Here is a 13412-nt window from a genome sequence, read left to right on the forward strand (position 1 = left end):
CGATTAAACTATATCTCTAATAGACATGACCTGTAATATTAAACAGTTTCTTTTTTAAGATTAGGCTTATTTTAACATTTCTACTCAGATTCTTTTAATAAATCATTCTTTCTCTTCTCTTGATAAATCACAGGCCTTCCCCATAAAACAACGGATGCAAATCAGTCTGTATTGTTCTGATTAATGAAAACGTTTCTCAGAGGAGTATTTTGACAGAGTGGGTACTGCTGAGGAGAAAAACAAAGCCCCTAATTTTAGCTGTTTTATTATTTTGCATTCTTTTTGCAGCATTAGTTAAAACAAATGTGTTGTTTTTATGTGAGTTTAAAAACCTGACCTATCTAATACCTTTTGGGTCCAGGAGGAAGCTTGCTCCTGTTTTGATGTCAGTGTCAAAGAAGACAATACAACAGTTTGTGGTCAGTTATTAACTGGATATGTGCTATTCTTTCAAGAAAGCAATTTGAAGTAGCACTTTCAGAAACTTTTGGACAGTAAATTGCCCAAAGGTATAAGCTATACTTGCATTGTTCACAGGAATCATTTTAAAGCAAATGTTTTTCTTCAGGCAAAGAAGCATGAAGAAATCAAAAATACAACAGATAAGTTCCCCATGAGAGGTTGCTATTTTCTTCTAAAAAATAGAAAGTGCAAGAATGAAAAAGAATGCTAATGATTTATAATTTTGTCACAAAGACATACTGGATAGGAAGCTTCACTGAAAAAACACTTGCAAAACAGATTTACTTTGAACACTTAATTTGTGTTTTATATTGTTTTTATTTATCATTTGAAGCTAAAATCAATGAGGCTTCTGTTTCTGTTAATAACCATATTAATAGCAGTGGATTAAAAGTGTTCATTCCAAATTCTAGAATGGTCATTTGCATTAAATTTAAAATTTAACACATTTACTTCTATCTTAGTTTCTTCAGGTGTTCCTCAGAGTTCCAATTTGGGGCTTATTTTTTAGAATCTATACATTGTCTAACTGTGGTAGTATACCTTTGCGGTAAAGTTGTTCATTTACAGATATGAAAGGCAGGTTTTTAGTTTTCATACAATAATTGGATGTCCTTAATAAGTACAGTGCCTTATTGGCACCCTTGGTAAAGATGAGCAAAAAAAGCTATGAACAAATATCTCTGTTGTTCATCAGCTTGATCTTACACTGAAAATATGAGAGAAATCTAACCTTTCAGTGAGGTGTAATTATTCAAAATTATTCAAAGAAAAAATTGTCACGCCCTCTGCAGCCAGAGGGCGCTTCTTCTCTGTCCTGTCTCTCATTTCCAGTTCTCTGCTGTCCTTCCGGTGTTTCTCTCTCTCTGGGGCTATATATTTCCGGGTCTTTCAGTCTGCCTTCGCTCAGCATTGACGTTCGGATGTCTTGAAACCCGCCTAGCACCAGGTTGCCCCACGCCCGCTACCTGAGGACATAGGTTTCTATACGGCATTCCCTGAACAGCTGAGCCTGGGCTAACCCCCGTCTCGCCGCTACGCATAGGGTCTTTGCTCTCCTGTCATTCCACAGTTCGTCCTCTCCGACATCCGTTTAAAAAATAAAACCTTATAAAAAAATGAACATTTTTCTCAAAAACACATACTGTATCATAGACTTTTTTGATCATCTTTACCAAATATGCCAATAGTTCTGGAGGGCACTGTACATCTTCACATTAAAGAGCATAAACATACTGTACGTTTTGAGTAAACACAATATCTTTAGTTTTATTGCAATTTCTTTTTTTTGAAAAGTCTAAATTTTTTGTCCTACTACATCAGTGTATTCAATTATGATTATGTGTGTATTCAATTAAATGTAAGCATTTCTTTGGAAACTATGTATTTTCCAGAGTAGCTGTAAAAATCTGATTGAGGTTGCAAAGAATTGGTAGCAGTCTGGTTTATTGTGATACCCTTTATATTTTGTCTTTATAGACTGCCTTTGAATTTTGAAATCTGCAGCCTTTCGGCAAGTGTAATTATTGTGACAGAAGCAAGAGTGTCTTGTCTTTAATATAACGAAAATGAATCTAGTTTTACCAGTGAAATTTTTTTGTACCTACAGTATAGCTATTTTCACAGCATCATAACATTTTTTATTTCTCCAAAATACTAAGCTATATCTTAACACTTACAACTGTGATCCACTGGCAATGAAAACAGTATTGATATATTGATACAATATATACAGTATTCTTGATTTCTTGTAAAAGTATTAGTCTCCCTGCAAAGTATTCACATCTTGCATAAACATACAGTACTTATATTGTCAATGCTTAAAAATATTTTTAAAACTAGCAAACGTAATAAAACTTTTAACTGCACATAAACAGATTTATATATATACATTTATTTTTGTTTATCTCCATTAAAAATAACACACAAGCAATGTTTGAATCTATGGCTTATTCTACATTCCCAAATTCACCCTCACAGGGCTCCCAACAGAAACAAACTTCAGGCCAAATTATCAACTCCATCTGGCAAGTCTTAAAGCTCTCCCTGACGGAGTTACATTCCAAAAACCATAGTAACCAAGATACAGAAGTAAAACAAACACAAAAGACACCATTCTAATGCTCCATAACAAGAAGGAGATACTATACAGGTTTGAACATAATCAAATCAAAAACGTTAATATCATTAAAATACCATAGCTATTCAAAACATATGTGATCAAAGAACAAGCAAACTGAAACAAAACGGCCCATAAAGCTATATTAAACAGGATGTGGTATTTATTACAAAGGATGCATAACATGAAGTTAGCTTTTAAGAAATGATGTAATAGTTGGTTCTGCAGAATGATGAACCATGAGATTTGTACAGTGCATTAAAGAAAACATTCCTCTAAGATCTAAGTCTCATTCATTCATAACTAGCTGACCTCAAGACCAACAGCCGAGAAAATTAGTTTGTATTTGTTTAACATTTAACAGATGAAGTTTGCTTATATCTAAGTGAAGAAATATTAATAGGCTAATTTACTATATTTAGCTAGGATTAACCATAACAACTGTAGGTATACTGCGTGGAGTAAGAGTAGTTGAAAAGAGGTTCAAATATTTAATGATGTAAAAAAAAACATTAAAAGTGTGCATAAATAATTATAATAGATTGAATGTACAGTATCATACAGTATATAGCTAAATAAAACGATGAAACCAAGATTCTATATTAATTTGTTTTTGCTATGAATTTGAAGATGAACAGATACCATATTTGGATTAAACGCTATCAAATTAGAATGATTGTTTCTCAGTATATACAGTAGTACCTATTTTAAGTTTTATGTTCAAAACTGTATTGATCGAGTGGGACATCAGTAAAACCAGCAAAGAATATACAGTATATAATGAATAATTTACTGATTGCATAAGTACACAGTCCCATGTCAGTACTTGGCAGAAGCACCTTTGGCAGCAATTACTGCTGTCATTTTTGGGCTGGTCTCTACCAGATTTAGACAGTGGAATGGTGTAATTCTATACATTTTTCCTGAGAAAAATTGCTCAGGTCCTGACAAGTTCATTAGGGACAGTTGATAGACTGCTATTGTCAAGCCTCAACATAATCCAGTTTCTATTGAATTCAAATCAAGCCTTTGACTGAGCCACTCAAGAACATTCATGATTTCCTGCACCCAGGTGTGCCACCTCTTATTTAAACATCCAATTGTAGCAAGATAGGCTGCCTTACACAAAGGTTTAATAAAAACTAGGAATTGACAGCTGCCTAATAAATATAAACTACACATTTTATGAAAAAATTTTATTGAAAATTATTTTTCAATATAATATTATTTTATTGAAATTATTTTTAAATTATTACATGAATCACAAATTACTGTATTTTTCAACTAAAATATTATTAAGATTAAACATGCATTACATTATAATGATAACACAATTAAGCCATCATATCTATTTCTATTGTGGCTATTTGTTTTATGGAACACACAATAATAATAATAATAATAATAATAATAATAATAATAAACTTTATTTTATATGGCACCTTTAAAGGTGGCTTCTCAAGGTGCTTTACAGAATGAAAATGACCATAAAAATATACAAGATATGCACAATGAAAATACACATTGAGAAGAGACAGTAGATGGAGGGTACTGAATACACTAGGAGCAGAGGGATAAATAACAGAACAAGTTAAGTAAAGGCCCTTCTAAATAAGAAGGATATTAGTCTAGATTAGAAAGAGTTTAGGGAAGGGGACTCTCTGATATCCTTAGGGATAGAGTTCCAGAGCTTTGGGGCATAACAGGAGAAGACTGTCACCCACAGAGTGTAGACAGGCTTGAGGGACAGATAGGGGCCCAGAATTATAGAAGTGAAGGTTGCAAGGTGGGCAGTAGGACAATAGTTACTCAGACAGGTACTGAGGTGCCAAGCCATGCAGAGCCTTATTGGTGAGCATGGGGATTTTTAAGTCGACACAAAACCTAACAGGAAGCCAAAAAGGGAGTTTGTAAGGTTTTTTTTTTGGATGCTTAACTACTAAATCTTTGCAGAACAGAGAACATTTTCAAATTAGAAGGTTAAAGTATTACTCATGGCCAAAGTAACATTTCATGCATTTCCAGTCGATAACACTTCAATTTTTACCTCCAAGTTTCCACAACATCCTGGAATTCTGCAGTGCATTGTTCTTCTACACTAAACCCCAAACTGCTGCTGTGAAATCAGTTAAAAAGATTTGCGATTTGACTGCAAATATGCAAATATTTATGTGATTGGCTTTGTGAAAACCGTGAAAGGCCGTGATTTCTCACACATGTTGATTGCTTTTGACCTTAACCTGTAGTATCCAGAAAAAAAAAACTACGTGGTGACTGAAAATTTTGAAACAAATAATCTCCAATCAATTCCTTAGTTGATTAATCAGCCTAATTAATCTCTCAATCAGAAAAGCCCTAAAATACACAATATACCTTTGTATTTCAATGAGAGATGAGCTGATATCTCTCTTTCTTTGCACAGATATAAATCTGCAGCATCTGTTTTTGATTTCCTCAACACTTGATTTGTGGAAAATTGCTTTTTGTACTGTATGTTTAATAACAGATTAACACATTCAAATTTTGTTAATTTCTTAATTTCTTTTTGATTTGATCACAACCTCTTTCATATTTAAAGAAAAATAAAACATGCTAAAGTCATTATGTGATTTACAGACATATTTGTGTTTAGGTTTTACTGAATATATCCTCTCCTATAATATATCCTCTCTTAAAATTAAATTTTAAAAATAATGGTTTAATGTTAAATTTTATATCAATTGAAGTTCTATAAAATATAATAAAATTAACCATAGATATTCAAAAGGGATTAAGGTAAGTTTAGGGCTAGTGTTGAGGTCAAGGTAAAACTTAGGTTTAGGAGGTACACTATTGCATATCTGTAGATGTTTGACCAGTATTCTATAGTACCCCTATTGATTCTTTCTTTACAGTAGCATTACCATATATTTTTACATTGAATTTATGTAATTTTATCTTAATTTCCTTATTTAATTTAGAAATATCCATGATAAAGATACTTAATGCTGTATGTATTAATGCTTAAATGCTTATTTACATAGAGGTTCTTGGCACCTTGCCATTACTGTATGTCCTCAATAAAGTGCTCTTCCTATATGATAAAAGACCTTTTACACATAGAGTAAATGCTAGAATGCATGAATGGCAAAGCATGTTAATATATTTTTACTATTTATGCTTCATTTTGATATAATCTCAGGTATAATGGATTATAGAATGATCTAACTTTAATTAAAATTAAGCAGGATAAACAACAATGTCTGGTAGTGTTTCATTCCATACAAGTACAGTATGTTATATTGAAACAAAATCACTGTAACCTAATCAACAGTTTCGTTTAGTGTTTTACAAGAATTTAGGCTGTTAAGGCTTTCTTTGAAAGTTTACAGGACAGCAAAACTTGTTAATGCCATATGGAATGTCCAGTAACTATGGGTCCTAGCTGAGGATGTTTATACAGTTTCATATAATAAAAACATATTTCTAAACCAATTAAGGAGTTTAGAGTGCAAAAATAAAGGAGCTGGTTCATGTAAGGATTGATCCATAATTAAAGCAATGGTAAGTTTAATGTGCTCTGGGAAACAAAAAATAACACACATATAAGTGTGGGAAAGTGTTTATCATAATTATTTCTATACTGTAATTCACAATTTCTACAGTAAACCAGGTTGTACACACAACCCAACAAAAGTATTTGAAGAGAAACAACAATCATACAAGAAACCAAAACAATGAAACCTAATGATGGCAAAAATACAACTGGTGGGAATTGTGCTCTCCTTCTGGTCAAGATACTAAAGGTGCCATTTAAATATGTGCAGAAATAAATTGCAATAGCAAAACTGGTGTGTGTTTAAACCATTTTTAAATGGATAACATGTATTCTTAATATTTTAATCTAATCATAATTCATTGGAGAATAACCAGTCTAGGACACCAGTTCATTATATCAGCCATCATAATTCCCAGACAATGGCAGTATAAGACAGATAAGACCAAGATAAACAATTACCATAGTTATCGAAAGGATAAATAATGGAACAAACAAAGGAAATGTAGATGTTTAAAAGAATACAACTTCATCTGTGAAGCTCCCGGCTTGGGTATACCTGGCTGCATCTGGAACTGGCTCACTCATTTTTTTGGATGATGTAGAGTAACTGATTATGATATCAGTAAAATGAATTGTGAAGTTTACAGAAATACTGTATTTTATTTACTTATCTAGGTAAAAGTGCTTCCATACCTATTGGCCAATGCAACAGAGTACTTCACTGGTAAACAAACATTTAAAATTTCAAATTTGCCCAGTCAATCTCCAGATGTATTGTAAATTCAATTTAGCATGCATTTTATAGTCTAAAGAAAAAATAAATAGGCAAATACTCAAAATAGCTGCTTCAAGAGTGCACTCGATAGACTAAATAGTTTCACAATGAGATAGGTTAGCTCAGTGAGTCATAGAATTCATGATGTTTATTGCATCAGAGGGACACAATAAATGGTGACTTTTACACCTGTGGTCATTTAAAATCACTGGATAAAACCCAAGATATTTTGGTTCTTAAATAATAAAATATAAGTATGACAATATTCTCCTTTATTTATTATCCTAAATACAAACAGCTTGACTGTAAATCAAAAATAACACTTGTATGCCATTACTTTTGTGTTCTTGAACATAATTTGGGGAAACGATAAAAAAGCAATATTCTTGTTATAGAGCAAAAAGTTGGAATCCAATATGGAGTATAGCCAGAACGCATAAGCTTAACTTACGAGAAAGAAGATGAAGAAAAGATGCAGTCAGAAACTGGAGCACTGCAGCACATGAACACAAACCTGGTATCAGTTTCTGAGGTCCTATAATCCTCTACAAAGGAAAGAATAATAAATAATATAAGGCAGAGAATAACTTAATCTGAAGTAGGAAAGATTTCCCCCTCCAGTTGAGAATGTAAGCAAGAAGAGAAACAGGTGATCCTCCCCAGATCTACTGGAATGGAAAAAAAGCAATTGGACATGAGATCTCTAGACAATCGATTGGTCCACCAGACTGACTGAAATCAAGCAGAATGCTGATCTGAATAAACTGCTTCAAGTGTGCACTCAGTAGACTAATGAGCTGAGTGTGAAGAGTGGAGCCCTGGAGGCTGAACATCAGCAAATGAAAAGCTTAGAACACAAGATATCTGCCTGTTAAATGTAGATGTGTTTAAATGAAGCGAATGAAAAGCTGGGGGAATCTCACAGTAATGAAAGCATCCAGGAAGAGCTGGAAAAGGCCAGGCTAAGTTATGACTTCTCTCACCAAACACCCATCTAGAGTGTCCACGACAAGCAGAAATGAAAGATAGGAGAACACACGTTGAGGGTCTTTAGTTCCAGATGAGGCAGACCGTTACTGAAAAGAAACAGCTGGAGTAGAGGATTCTCTCTGTAGAGGCCATGGAGGCCAGCCAGAGGGATGAAAAAGAAAAGGGGAACTAGGTTTTAATACTTGAGAATGAGATTATCCAGCGGAAAGAAGAAAAGGAATCAAATAACAAAAGATAAAAAACCCAAAATCTATGCATGTAAAACCTTAAAACAATCTAAAATCCCGAATCTGCAGAGTAAACAATACAAAAGTGTTGTGGCTGAAATAAAAGGAGTGCTGAACCTCGACATTCATTTGAAGATGATGTGGAAAGACAAAACAGCTGAGAGCTGGGAGCTGACTTTGGTCCAACAGCACCTGGGTAATGTTATGGAGCATAAACAGGAAAAAAAAAACAGCTGAAAATCAAAGAGAGATGCAGCTCAGTTAGTTACAGTTACAGCTGCATTTACTGTATGCTTCTGTTTTTCTGGCCGAACCTACTGTATGTGAAACATCACATCACCCCCAGGTGTATCACAGTATATAAAATTGTAGATGTAGTAGACAGGGTCAATTCAATTCACACTCCGTATTGAAGCAGAGACATTGGTTTACAGTTGGAAAATGAAAACGAAATTTATTTTGGACAGACAATAAAAACATTTCCTTACATGAAGCTTTGTGGGTATCTGGAACAGGTTACTCTGCCAGGTTGTTGCACTTTTAAGAAAGCAGTTATTGATTTTTTTTTTATTCAAGTAACCACTTAATTATCAAACAGTCAAGATGGGATGAAATGACCATCTCTAGTTTGCTTAAAACTTTCTAAAGTTGACTTTTTACAGTTTTTACATTCTTGGCAATAATAGATGTCTGAAGACTGATATAATTGAGTAAGTGGATGTTTGTAAGAAGCTAAGAAAAGACACCTTGCTGAAGATCAAAAACAAGCAAATGTCAGTCAAGTGCATGACCTCTTTGGCATTTTCATTTTTAACGGTTAACAACCATTCTGACTTCTGATCTGCCATTTTACTATGTTATTTGTTGTTTGTTTCTCTCAGAACATAAATTGAGCCTGTATTATTTCCACCTACTGCAGGATATTGAGTTCTGTCAAAACAAAATGAGGAAGATCTCTCTGACCTCAAACATACACTAACAATTCTTTATGAAACCATAATAAGCTATTTACAGTGGATTATACTGATACTAGATTTTAAATTTAGATTTTACTAATTAAATCAGTTTTTTCACTGTGAATTTAATAGATAATGTATAAAAATGATTATTTCAGTCTTCATATTACATATTTCACATTGATATCAATGTGAAGATTTTCTTTTTCTTTTTTGGAAACATTTTTTTTCTGTTGCAATTGCAGAATGAAAATCTTGGAGAAGGATAAGCAAACATATTTCTTCAGAGATTCAAGCACAGTTTGAAAGTAATAATCAAAGTCACTGCATATCATACAGTAGCTACAGTACGTAGTAGCACAGTGCTTTGCAAAATACCATCCAGATACTCCCAAGATCAGACTGTCCCTCCAAATTGAGCCACCAGGCAAAGGAGGGAATTGGTAAGGAATGACATAGTGAGGCCAATGGTGACTTTGTAAAAGTTAGAGCTGTATGGCTGCAATGGGAGACAATATTCATACATTAACACTATCCAGGAACTCAACAAAGTGGGCTTGATGGAACTGGCAAAAACCCCATTTCAAATCACACATATGACTTGCAACAAAACCCCAAGAGATAGTGCAAACATGCGGCAAAGGGATTTGTGGTCAGGGAAGATAAAATTGGAACGTCTTAGTCAAAATGTAAAGTGTTCCACCTGATGCAGACTACTGTCAAGCATGGTGGGGGCATCATTATATTATAGTTGTGCGTCTCATCAGCAAGGATTAGGAAGCTTGTCAAGGATGATGGAAACATAGAGTAAAGAACTAGCAAATCATCGAGGAAAACCTCTCACCTTTCAGCAGGAAAATGGCACAAGACCAAAACTGCATTGGCTTAAGAATGAAAAAAGGATGTCCTTGAATGGTCTAAGTTAAATCCTATTAAGAATCTATGAAAAGACTTGAAAACTACTCTTCATTAGTGACCCCCAAGCAAACTGACAGAGCTTGAGCTTCTTCCAAGAAGTATGGACAAAATTTGCACCAAACCAGTGAGACTTACCCAAAAACGATTTGCAGCTGTAATTACTGCCAAAGGTGCTTCCACCAAATATTAAGATCACAAGTCTGATTACTTATGCAATCAGTATATTTCAGATTTTTATCTTTACAGTAGTTGTTGCTGACATTTGCCTACCCTCAGAAGTCTTTAGCTGTTAGAATTCAGGTTTGGAATATTAAAATATTCATTTTTTAAAATAGAATATGAAATTAAAATTTATTAAATAATTATATTTAAATAAATTACATTACATTAAACATAGTTTTTTAAATGTGTATGAATCATTTTCTAGTTTCACAAAATTTGACACACTGGAAGGGTTTGAATAGTTTTGCAAGGTACTGTATATGGTAACATTTGTCTATAGTTTTTTTCAGGTTAATATGTGCTTTTTTTCTTTTGTACCATGTGTTAGCAATTATGTCTCTGTCACTCTACAAGCCTTTATATATTCTACCTTCTGCTGTTGGGTATTCATTTCAAATAATCTTCATTGCTACAATGGACATTGTGCAGAACAGTTTAAAAAAATACCAACTGTGTAAAACAGAAAGAGCCCTGGGATTAAAGGTTTGTAAATGACTGGTGATTTTCTGTCCGGTGATGTCAGCAATACATCACGATTAAGTTAATATTTTACTGTGTTGGTTTAACTATGGTGAAAGACTTATATATATTTATTTTGGACAGCAAAGATATACCAGCATGCAATTGTGGTAGTTCTTAAAGACATAAACAGCATTTTAACTTTGGTTCTGCCAGCTCCATGGATTTAAATGGATATGGATTTGTCTGAATTATTTATTTAGGAATATTTTTTACTCTGTTACAGTATGTGGAGGTAGCTCTTCGTTTTTGCTTATTTTAATATTTAAAAAAAATGTTTTTGCTTATTTTAAAGCAGATGATTTTAGATTTCAAGTGTGTTTGTATTTTCAAAATTGTATGTACTATAAACTAATTTTTAACATTATAGAAGGAAAAAGCCAAGGAGAGATATAGTCATGTACTCTATATTCATGTATCTAACAAGAAACTGCATTATAATTAGAAGGTTCTGGGTTCAAATCCTAAGTGAAACTGCTCTACCATTAAGCAAGTTACCTTGCCTGAATTATATCAGTTAAACACATCTATATAAATGAGTACAAATGTAAATTACTTTAGACAAAAATGTATGCCAAATAAATTAGTAATTAAACAATGGTGGCTAATAAGGTAACAAGACAACTTAATGAAACAAATATAAGGGGGGTAGAAAATGAAGTCATTTTGAACAAACAGAATAGTAGTCAAGATGTATTTGATCCTAGGAGATGGTTTTCTCTGTGAAATGCCACTTAAGGGAGGTAAAGTATGTTATGTTACTTACAACGGATTGTATAAGCATCTGGTTTCTGTCTTCTCTTCAGCTAAGTGCATGCTTTCAAGGCTCTTAATAAAAAGAATTACAGAAAAGTTGTATTCACAAAGTTTAAATAAGTAAGCTTTCTTTAGGCTTAAGTCGGCAGGAAAACAATTACTGTAAAAAATGCACTCTATGGGAAATCACGAAGCAAATTAACATTTTGAAAAGCAGTGTGGAGACATTAAAGAAATTGAGGTTAAACATGAATAGCTGCCAAATACCCAGCTGACCAAATTTTGTTTGCTTATTCATTTTTCATTTTAGTATCTGTATACTGTGTCAGCACAGTGCTATGACAGGTGTCACAGCTCTTGAATTGTAGGTACAATTCCAGACTAGGAATTTCAGACAGGTTCCATTCTAGGAAAATTCTCTGTGAAGTTTACACGTACTTCCTTTGTTCTTTTACATTTTCTTCTGATAACCTTTTATTTTTCTTTTGTATGTTTCAATTTAAATTCTTCCCACTTTCCAAAAACATGCCGGCTAGAATATTTGTTGTCCAGGTGAGCTTCAGGTTACTGCAATAGCAGGATTAGGATGTATTATTCATTATGAGGACAATATTGGGAAACTTCTAGAAAGTAAAGGGGGAATGGCTTATGCACTAAATGAATATTTACTGCAGCTGATCTGATGTAGTTTTAAAATGATTTAAAAAAAAAGAAGTCTAGTGTATTTCAACACGGGTTGGCGTCATACCTACTGTAGATATCTCAACCACACACAGCTCTCTATTTCACAATATTTGACATCCTACCGGTCATCTGGGTTACTGGGATCTGCTTTATATCCATTGTTGCTTTTGTATGTCTAAACTTGCACCTGCACAAAAATAAATATAAAATACTAGTGACTAATACAATGTAATTTAAACCATTTTTACTATCTCAGTTTTCCATTCAATAAATTGCTGTGGCAGTTTACAAAATTACTTGCATTCTCAATTTGCAATTCACCATTTTATATGAATGCCCACAGCTAGATTTGCTATCCCACTGTGCTCATAAGCTACAACATGCTTCACTGCCTAGTACATAATAAGCGTGACTTTGCTAATGGATGGGAAACCTATCTTCATCATGGCTTTATGTACATAAAACTTTCAATTTCCGTTCCATGGAAATTTTAAGCATTATTATATTTTAAGGATCATTTGTGAATTATGAATAACAACATGTTCCATTGCAGTTTTTTTTTGCCCATTCAGCATCCCACTTTAATTCTACTGTATATGACAGTAACTATTTTTAAAGAAACTTTAAAACTTTAAAGAAAGATTCAAGAAAAAAACAAAACAAGTACAGTAAGAATAAAATAAATGAAATGAGTTAATTATGTTGTATACCAAATAACGTGACTCCCAGAACTAGTGGAGGAGTTTGAGGTGTCTGGATTGCCTACAATGTGTGCTGTCCCAATGCAAGTTTAGAATACTAGAGAAACCATTTGATCATTTTTGAAACCATCAAAGGATGTCTGTGAACTAACTATCACACCACTAAAGTTCAGAAATTCAACAATCAATATCAAGTACCACAACTGTTGATAAGAAAAAGCTTGACTTCTTCTTTAGCTATCATACAGAAATAATAAAAACAAATGGAATGGTACAAAATCTGAAACAGAAACAGAAGCTTCTTGTGTGTTTCAGAAATAGAAGTTCTTCTTCCTACAAGCATTCTTGAAATTTGGCTGTGGCTAAAGTCCTTATTTGTGTAATGAGGCATAAGCAAAGCTTTCTTACTTAATTCCGACTGTTTCTATGACAATAGGACAAACAAACAAAAATGGGCTTGTGCATTACTTTGCTTTTTGGTGTAATAAACTAAACTGTATTTTGGTTTATAATTCATTATGAGTACAATAACTGGAAACTATTTC

The sequence above is a fragment of the Atractosteus spatula genome, chromosome 12 (genome assembly GCF_055471065.1).
Source record: "Atractosteus spatula isolate fAtrSpa1 chromosome 12, fAtrSpa1.hap1, whole genome shotgun sequence".
NCBI classification, from domain to species: Eukaryota; Metazoa; Chordata; class Actinopteri; order Semionotiformes; family Lepisosteidae; genus Atractosteus; species Atractosteus spatula.